Source organism: Mangifera indica, unplaced genomic scaffold (genome assembly GCF_011075055.1).
Source record: "Mangifera indica cultivar Alphonso unplaced genomic scaffold, CATAS_Mindica_2.1 Un_0051, whole genome shotgun sequence".
Classification (NCBI taxonomy): Eukaryota; Viridiplantae; Streptophyta; class Magnoliopsida; order Sapindales; family Anacardiaceae; genus Mangifera; species Mangifera indica.
Genome location: NW_025401143.1, coordinates 167,642 through 176,142, shown reverse-complemented (window position 1 = coordinate 176,142; position 8,501 = coordinate 167,642). Strand labels below are relative to the sequence as shown.

General features: G+C 28.7%; 1 long non-coding RNA gene across 14 annotated transcripts; it reads right to left on the bottom strand.

The window, feature by feature from the left end:
* On the bottom strand, positions 1–4,461 carry LOC123206834. 14 transcript variants are annotated; one of them, XR_006500134.1, is made up of 5 exons: positions 4,148–4,459; positions 3,698–3,826; positions 1,864–3,231; positions 735–980; positions 1–653 (listed from the first exon to the last, which is right to left on the bottom strand). It is a non-coding gene; the product is annotated as an uncharacterized LOC123206834 (long non-coding RNA). The 14 variants fall into 14 exon arrangements; XR_006500131.1 differs by having other exon boundaries at positions 1–648; XR_006500127.1 differs by having other exon boundaries at positions 1–640.
* Positions 4,462–8,501: the final 4,040 nt, after the last annotated feature.

Sequence of the window (8,501 nt, the reverse complement as noted above, 5' to 3'; positions counted from 1 at the left end):
TCTAAAAAAGAAAAACAATCCATTGCCATTAATAAACAAGTTCCCTTCTCTTTCATTAATCAACATATAAAGAAGACGAAGAAAAATTATTCAACTATGAATATAAATCAAAACAAAATCATTCAGCTCAGCCATGATTAGACCCTAAAAAAGAAACGCACAGATTTTCTGTCAGCTATAAGATTTAGACATCACAATGAGGAATCTAATCATCTCATCAACTTTTTAATTACAGGTCTAAACATGGGTTCCAATCCCAGAAAATCCCATCCTCTTCCCCTTCCTTCTCTTGAATTTAATCAACAAGTTCAAAAAATGAAGAAAAAATTATTAAAATGTATATATAAAAACCAAATCAAAATCAGCTATGATTTTACCTTAAAAGCGTGATTAGTGATCAAGACTCAGACGGAGCATCAGATTCGGAGTTGTAGCCAGCCACAACTAGGAATTGAAGCTGGAGTCGATGAGCTTGAGCTAAGCTCACCAACACCTTTCCTTTTTCCTTTCACCTTTTAGTCCGGCCAAATACTTCAATATGCCGATGAGAATTCCACCTCTTTTTGGTGGAAACCGGCTCTGTGACCTCTTTTTACAGCCGTCGTGTTCCATTTTTTCTCAAAAGAGTCTGTTTTGAAAACTGCAGTTCTGAGCTTTGTGAGGGAAACACTAGACAAGTGAGAGAAGCAACGGTGGTGTGCAATAGAAAGAGTTCGTATTCATAGGAGCAGTACCTTAGCGACGAAGTATTGAGCGAGACAATCGGGTCGACTACGTAAGGTTGATGATGTCATCTATGTTGATAGATCTTACTCCTCAGGGCGGTCTCCAGTCTACTGAATCTAAGAAGAGGAAAACAGCTGGCTTAACTGGGCCAGGAAAGAGGTAGCGTGGTCGGATAGTCCACGAGTCTCAGTGGATTACTCAAACTACTGATGGACTAACTCCGGTGTAAAACCCCCGTTCACACTTCAACCCACCTTTGTCATTTTTAGATTTATCAATTAAAACCTAATCTTTGTTACTAAATATAACTTTTTTATATTTTATAATAATTTGTATATTCATTTAATATACAAATATCACTGATTAACTATAATTAAAGTTTTTATTTTTACTAATTTTGTTAATTTTTAAATTTAATTAGAATTTTTATAAATTTTTTAACCTCTTAATTAACTTTTATTTATATCTATACCTTTTTTCCAATTAAATATTAACATTTTTATCCAGGGTTGGATTTATCATTTCCCATAATATCAGGGTTTGTTTAGTTTAAGGTAATAAAAAATTATTTTAATAAAACATATTTTATTACTGTTAATGTTTTTACAACTGTACATCCAAACAGAAGATGAATGAATGATCAATTGTTATTCCTAATTGTTTGTAAAACTATCTTGAGAGATATTTAGGAACATATGCAGTAGATTTTAATTACCAAGAAATGCCCGAGAGAGAGAGAGAGAGAATAAGTTATGGCACAGGGAACATGAGCATGTATAAATTGAGTGTAAACAACATTTGTACCCCCAAAAGAATTTAATATAATACAATAAATTATGGATGTAGATGTTATATTACATCTATTAAGGTCATATAGTACTTTCAAAAAATATAAAGGATTTAAAAAAATCTTAAGAGATTAATATTTGAGCTTTAATTTTTTTTTTAAGAGTTAAATTAACATATTCAAAATGTTTGGATATGATAAAAACTATTTTTTATGTTTTTTTTAAAAATAATTTATAATAAAATTATTATTTTGTCTTTATATCATTAGTTTTTTAATAGAATTTAATTTTAGATTAAAAAATATTATTTATACCAAATAGAGATGAAAAAAATACTCTTAGACCAAACCTTTCATCTGGGTTGACTGTTGACTAATGTAACAGGGAGTCTTCAGAGCATTATCCGCATACACCGACCATTAAGCTGATGGACTCCTGGCTTTGTATTCATGAATCATAACTCACGAAATTAGCCATTCCAATGAATTTTGAACTAGATAATAAACAATGAATCAAATGGACATAATTTTGGCAATGCAATATTCATGCAATGACAATTGACAATAAGAATGAAAAACGAGACATAATTTTCGCTCCTTGATCATATTTAAGGATAAGAAAGGATGAACTATTAGCCTCTAGTGCGAAACCTGGCTTCTCTTTCCAACATAACAGTATTAACCACCTTAATATAGTTGGTTGAGCAATTCAGCATGTGAAAATCTGTTTCCAACTCTAAGTGGTGTTGAAACACTATAATACACACATAACATATATCTGTTCAGAAGAACTTAACCTCCCCACTTAGAAAATAGATTACCATCAGTTTTATCTACTGGCATAGGGAAATCATTAAAACTGCATACTTGTGTAAATGATTTGCTTTAGAACATAATATCTAGTTAGACATTTTTTATAACAAAATGAAGATGCTAAATTTAACTAGACCAAAATTCTATATTTGATGCAAAACATCTTGTTGACATGCCGGAAGTAAAAGCTTCATATGTACATGGTTTTGATAGCAGAATGTGTATATCATAAGTGAAATTGCATGGTGAAATAGTGCATTAAACTAAAATAAACATAACTCATAGAAGGCAACACTGTCGCTTGAGTTATCTCTTAAGGTTTGTTTAGAACTTCCACTTGGAATGAGTAAGGAAAGAGCATCAAGTTTTTTAATCTTTTCTACAACAAATTTTACTTCTTCTCAGCCTAAATGGATCAATCATGAAAAATAATTATTTGTCATGTTAATGAAGGATGAAACTATGTCTCCTTTAAATGATGTGATAAACCCGTAAATCAAATATACATTCGGTATATGAAAACATTACTAAGCTTTGTCATTTGATATGAAACTACTCACAAAAATATTGCAAGCCATCTCACAAGTTGATGTTTGAAACAATCTTACAGACCCACCATGTGGATAATTTTTTTCTCCATGGAGCAAAAATGTGATGTAAAGAGCTCATTCAATTAGATAAACCACTAGTTTATGAGTAGGAAAGATAACAAAGCAATTTACCTGACAGGGATCATCAGTTAAAACTTGGCTAGAGCGAATTATCGGATGTAGATCATGTCAGTTTCTTCTTCTTGGTAACTGCCTAAAGCAATTAATGGCTGAGTGATTCGTAACTCCTTCCCCTTCACATTCTTCAGTTTACATCCTTTGTGTTAGGATGTATATTAAGTCATCTTCAAGGTCCTTGGGTGAATGATTTTAAAAAGAAAAGCATACATACATCATATTTTGTAAAAATCAAATCACCTAGACTACATAGCATACAAGCACGTTCCAATGGTATATTCTGCAACAAATCATCTAACAATGACAGGAGGTTAGTGTTTATATTCTGCAATCATAAATATTTTGGTTTTTATCTTGTATATTTGTGACTGTGCATAGATAGAAACATTCATTTATGTCCAACAGATCAGTATCCATCAGTTCACAAACAATATAAACATCATTGAACTTTTCCTTATCCATCGGCGGAATTATGTCCTTGATCTTGATAATCTACAACATACAACTGCCTTAATATCTCTACTTCACAGCACAAGAAAATCAAAAACAAATAATCTGTTCTGCAAATCATGCACAATTAATTCAAAACAACAATCATACACACAATAAAACACATCGAAAGAGTGAAAGTTTAGCAAAGTACATTGTCATGATCCATGTGGCCTAGGAGTTTGATCTGGCGGAGAGTTCTCTTAGCATCAATTATGTTATCAAATGCATTCGTAATCTTTTTACAACAACCGGTTCTTTTGTCTCAGAATTTGTTGCACTACTGCATCACAGAACAATGTTTAACACATGAATATGTTACTATCTCAAAATTAGACTCAATTTTAAACATACATTGAATGGATGATTAAAATAGAAAGAACCGACAGAATATCATCATTAAAAACGCAATCAAAACAATATAAAATTAATAACTAAAATAACTAAAAAATCATAACCTTATCATATCCAAACAGTACAAAATTTACTAGGATATAAAATTTGAATCTCTATACATTGATTTACCTTTTACAAGCTCCACAGCTTAAAACTAAAACAGATTTTTTACTTCCAAAAGTTGAAAGAAAGGAAAAAGGAAAAATACCAAATGATGCCGTATGCGCAGCGACCGACGGGCTGAATTGGAGGAACGTACTTAGAAGAGACTTGGAAAAGGTTTCCAAGGATGCTGTACTGTACGTATCTGCTTCCACACATTGAGATTTCTCTCTCTCCTTTTGCAGCAAAAACGTTCTCCATTTTTTTTTTTTTTTTTTTTGAGAAGTAGATAAGAGTGAAAACAAGGGTCAAAATGAAAGATAGGCCGTTGTAAGTGAAGTCTTTGCTTTGAAACAGAGGTGATAAAACAAAAAGGGAAAAGAGAAGGGGGCCGCTTATGTTTTTGGTTTTGAAATTTGAATAATTTGAAATCAAAAGGCCTTTTTTTATTTTAAGCTGACCAATGAAAGTGTTTTTATTTTTATTTTTAAAGCTTGTGAAACAATTGACAAGGACCAGGACTATAAAAACTTTTACCTTCAACACAATGAAATACGTTTAAATGTATTCCGTCTATAAATATAAACATCAAAATTCATATTATATAAAATTAATTAATTTATATTAAAATTCAATTTATTATATTTTTATATCATTCATATTTATATTGTCACCCTCCCTTAAATATAACTATCGATATATTTATAATCACTTTAGATTATTACATTTATTCATTTGATTTTTAAACTTTGATTCTATATTAAAATATATTGGATTTATAAATATAGTAATCAAAACTCATATTATATAAAATTAATTAGTTTATATTAAAGTTTAATATATTATATTTATATATTACTCACTTATATTATCACTTTTTTTTAAATACAATTACTATAGGATATTCAATGTATTATCACTTGATATTCAGAATCATATTAAACTGTTAGATTGTCACTTGATTTTAATATTATATCCAAATATATTATACCTATAAATATAAATATTAAAATTTATATTATAAAAAATCAATTAACTTATGTTATGCACTAATCTTCCAATCAATAAACTGATTCTGGATTGGCCTTCTTCAAAGTTGGAAATCATGAATTACGTGTCAAGTAAGTAGTCGAAGTTGGAGATACGAAGGGAAGCATCCCATCGACCAAGAGAGGCTGGAAGCTGAGATCCGGCTAGTCAAGAGGATTTAAGAAAAGCCGAAAGAATGAAGCAGCAACAAATGTGTTGAATTTGTTGTCGTTACCTTCATGACAATAACTTCTAAAATGGTGTGTCAATATGCCCAACGAACATGTTATGCCTTTCTCAATAGGCTCGGCATTCCTTGATTGTAATGGGATCGATAAAATCTAATATTAAGTCTTTTACTAGAGTGAAGTTGGATCACAAGCAAAATAACCATATCCAAAGTTTGATTGAAGAGATTAAAAGATTATTTTAATAATTTATTTTTTATTATTTATATTATTTTATTTAATTTATAAATAATAAAAGATTTCAATAATATTTTATTATTAATTAATAGTGATGTGATAAATTATCATCGTATTAAATAATTATCAAGATAATCTTAATTTTTATTGTAATTATACTTTTATTTATTAATTTTTTAAAACAAAAATAATCTTATTTTTAATTAATATGATAAATAACATAAAAAATATATTTTAAAGTAATTATACTTAAAAAATATTTAAATAAAATAATATGTTTATTTTATTAGTTCTAATCAAACATAATAATTATTTATATTTACCTATTTTTATTAAATTTCATCAAACTAATAATAATTTATACTCAATAATTTTTAATATAATTTTTTAATTTTGATAATAAAATATTTTTCACACCAAACGACCCCTAAACTTAACAGCCTGTTGAACTCGACAAGCGAGGAATTATTGGACAAATATGGAAGAAATTAAAGGGTCTTTTAAGAAAAATGATCTTTGTATCCTTCCACATAACATGTGAGCAAATAAACTTTCAAACTTAAAAATTTAGAAATTATTAATTCATTAAACTTGGGGTGGTAATTGGTTAGGTCATTCTGAACTATTCGAAACTATTAGAAATTATTTATACATCTAAAAACTTTTAAGGCCAAAAGACTTGCTCACATCCAAAGTTAAGTATAATCCCATTCATGTGCCCTAATTTTCAAAAACTTAAACTCCTACTCAAAAATAAAATTTTATTAAAAAACTCAGTTAATATTAAGGGTAAAATAGTTATTTAACAAAAAAAATTTAAAAACTAAAATTTTATTTTATTTCTTTCCCTTAATTTGAAAATATAATAATTTTCTTTATTCAAAGTCTAAGAAGTAGTAATTTCACCCCTAAGGTTTTGAAACCATCCCTCTCAACTTATCTCCTCCTACCGATTTGTTCCCACTCAACAATGATAGAAATCTCCTCTGATGAAAAGAATTTTGTTTTCGTCGAAGTTAATCACTTTAATCGGTGAGTGAGAACAACTCGACAAAGAGAAAAAACCTGGGTGGGAGGATGAACGTGGTGAAGACGGTGAATTGTACTATCTCTGACGATGGTTTTAAATCCCTAGAGGTAAAATTACTATTTTTCAAATTTTAGATTAAAAAAAATAGTTTGATTTTCAAACTGAAAGAGAAAAATATGATAAAATTTTAATTTTTAAAATTATTCTATTAAATGATAATTTTATCTTTAACTTTAATAGATAATTTTAACAAAATATTACTTATAAATGAGACTTTAAATTTTTAAAAATTAAATAATAAGAGTTTGAGTGTACACCAAACCTAGGTTGGGAACAAGTCTGTAGGCCAACTTTTAATTTCTAAATGAAACCAAAAGGCCACTTGAATTTCTCAAAATGGAAACCCATAAAACCTACGTTTCGTGGGCTTCGGCCTTGAGTAGAAATATGACAACCAGAAGATAGGCTTGAGATATCATAATTCCCCACCTTAATTGAAACTCCAGTCCAATCCCACACTTCAACTTTCCCCCGAAACCAAAACATTTGTCAATCAACCATTTAAAGTTCAATTTTAACCCATTAATTTCATCTGATGGTAAAGACTTAGAAATATCTCCCATTATAACACACAAAAAATAATGCGTTGAACCTAGCAATCATTTTAATACCGGAACAGCTTTCGTTTATAATTTTCTGAGTTTGACAAATGAACCGGCAATTAGGTATCACCACGCACAAAAGAAATGAAGAACAAAACGGCCATACTCTTGTAAATGGTTGACAAAAACACTTTATTTCATTATCAAAGGGAATCGTTTATAGTCTCTTAGTCCAACACAGGATTCAAAATTGTCCTCCTCACAATCTTGAAGTTCCAAAGCCTACATGTGGAAAAGGATATCACGAATTGCATGCATTGATAAGGCTAAAGGACTATTTCCCACCCAAGTTTTGATGTCAATACAAATACATACCTACGAGGTTTGAAAATTCTAAAGTCTCATTTATAAACTAATTTATTTTAAAATTTTCTATCAGAACTAAAGATAAAATCATCATTTTATCGATAATATTAAAAAAATATAAATTTAATTAAATTTTGTCTTATATGTTTTAAAAACTAATAATTTTATCCATATCTAAAGTTTTATAACTTTGAAAAGTAATATTTCCCACCTCCATTTTCTCCCAAAACCTAAGACTTATTTTCTTACCCTCTCCAGCCACCAACAATGTGTTAATCTGACAACGTATCTCATATGTTAATCTCCTCATTTTCAGCTCTCTCTAATGCCCATTACAACTTTTAGTAACTTATCTCATCGATATCAATCTTTCCCACTCCATTCAACATTGACTTTATCACCAATTATGGTAAGATTACAATTGACTGATGATTAGGGTTTCTAGGGTGTAAATTCACACTTTCATACTTATAAAAATGGTAAAATTGTGATATAATATAAGAGAAAAATGATACGTATCATAAGGTGTATTAAATTAATATAATACACTGAACGTATTGTATTATACGATATATTTTATTGATAAAGATCAATATATATATATTTTTTTAAATGATGAATAATAACTATGTATATGAAAATTTTTAAAATTTTAAAAGTATTTATGATATTTTTTAAAATGATGATGTATTAATTATATATTTTTATTATTTTAAAATTATATAATATAATATAATGTTTAATATATAATTTGATTATTATATTTAAAACATATGAATATGGTTTGTATCATAGTTGTTTTTTTTTTCACCATAAAGGGTAATATGACTATTTCGCCATTAAATCATCAATTGTTTTTACCGAGATCACTTGCCCATTCAATTTTCTAATGCTCGGCAACAACTGGGAAGTAAGATTCACCTGTTTGTGCCAATAACAACAAAAAGAAATAATAATTTAAAAGACAAGAAAAGTATATTTGAGTCCTCATCAAAAAGTGCCTAATGG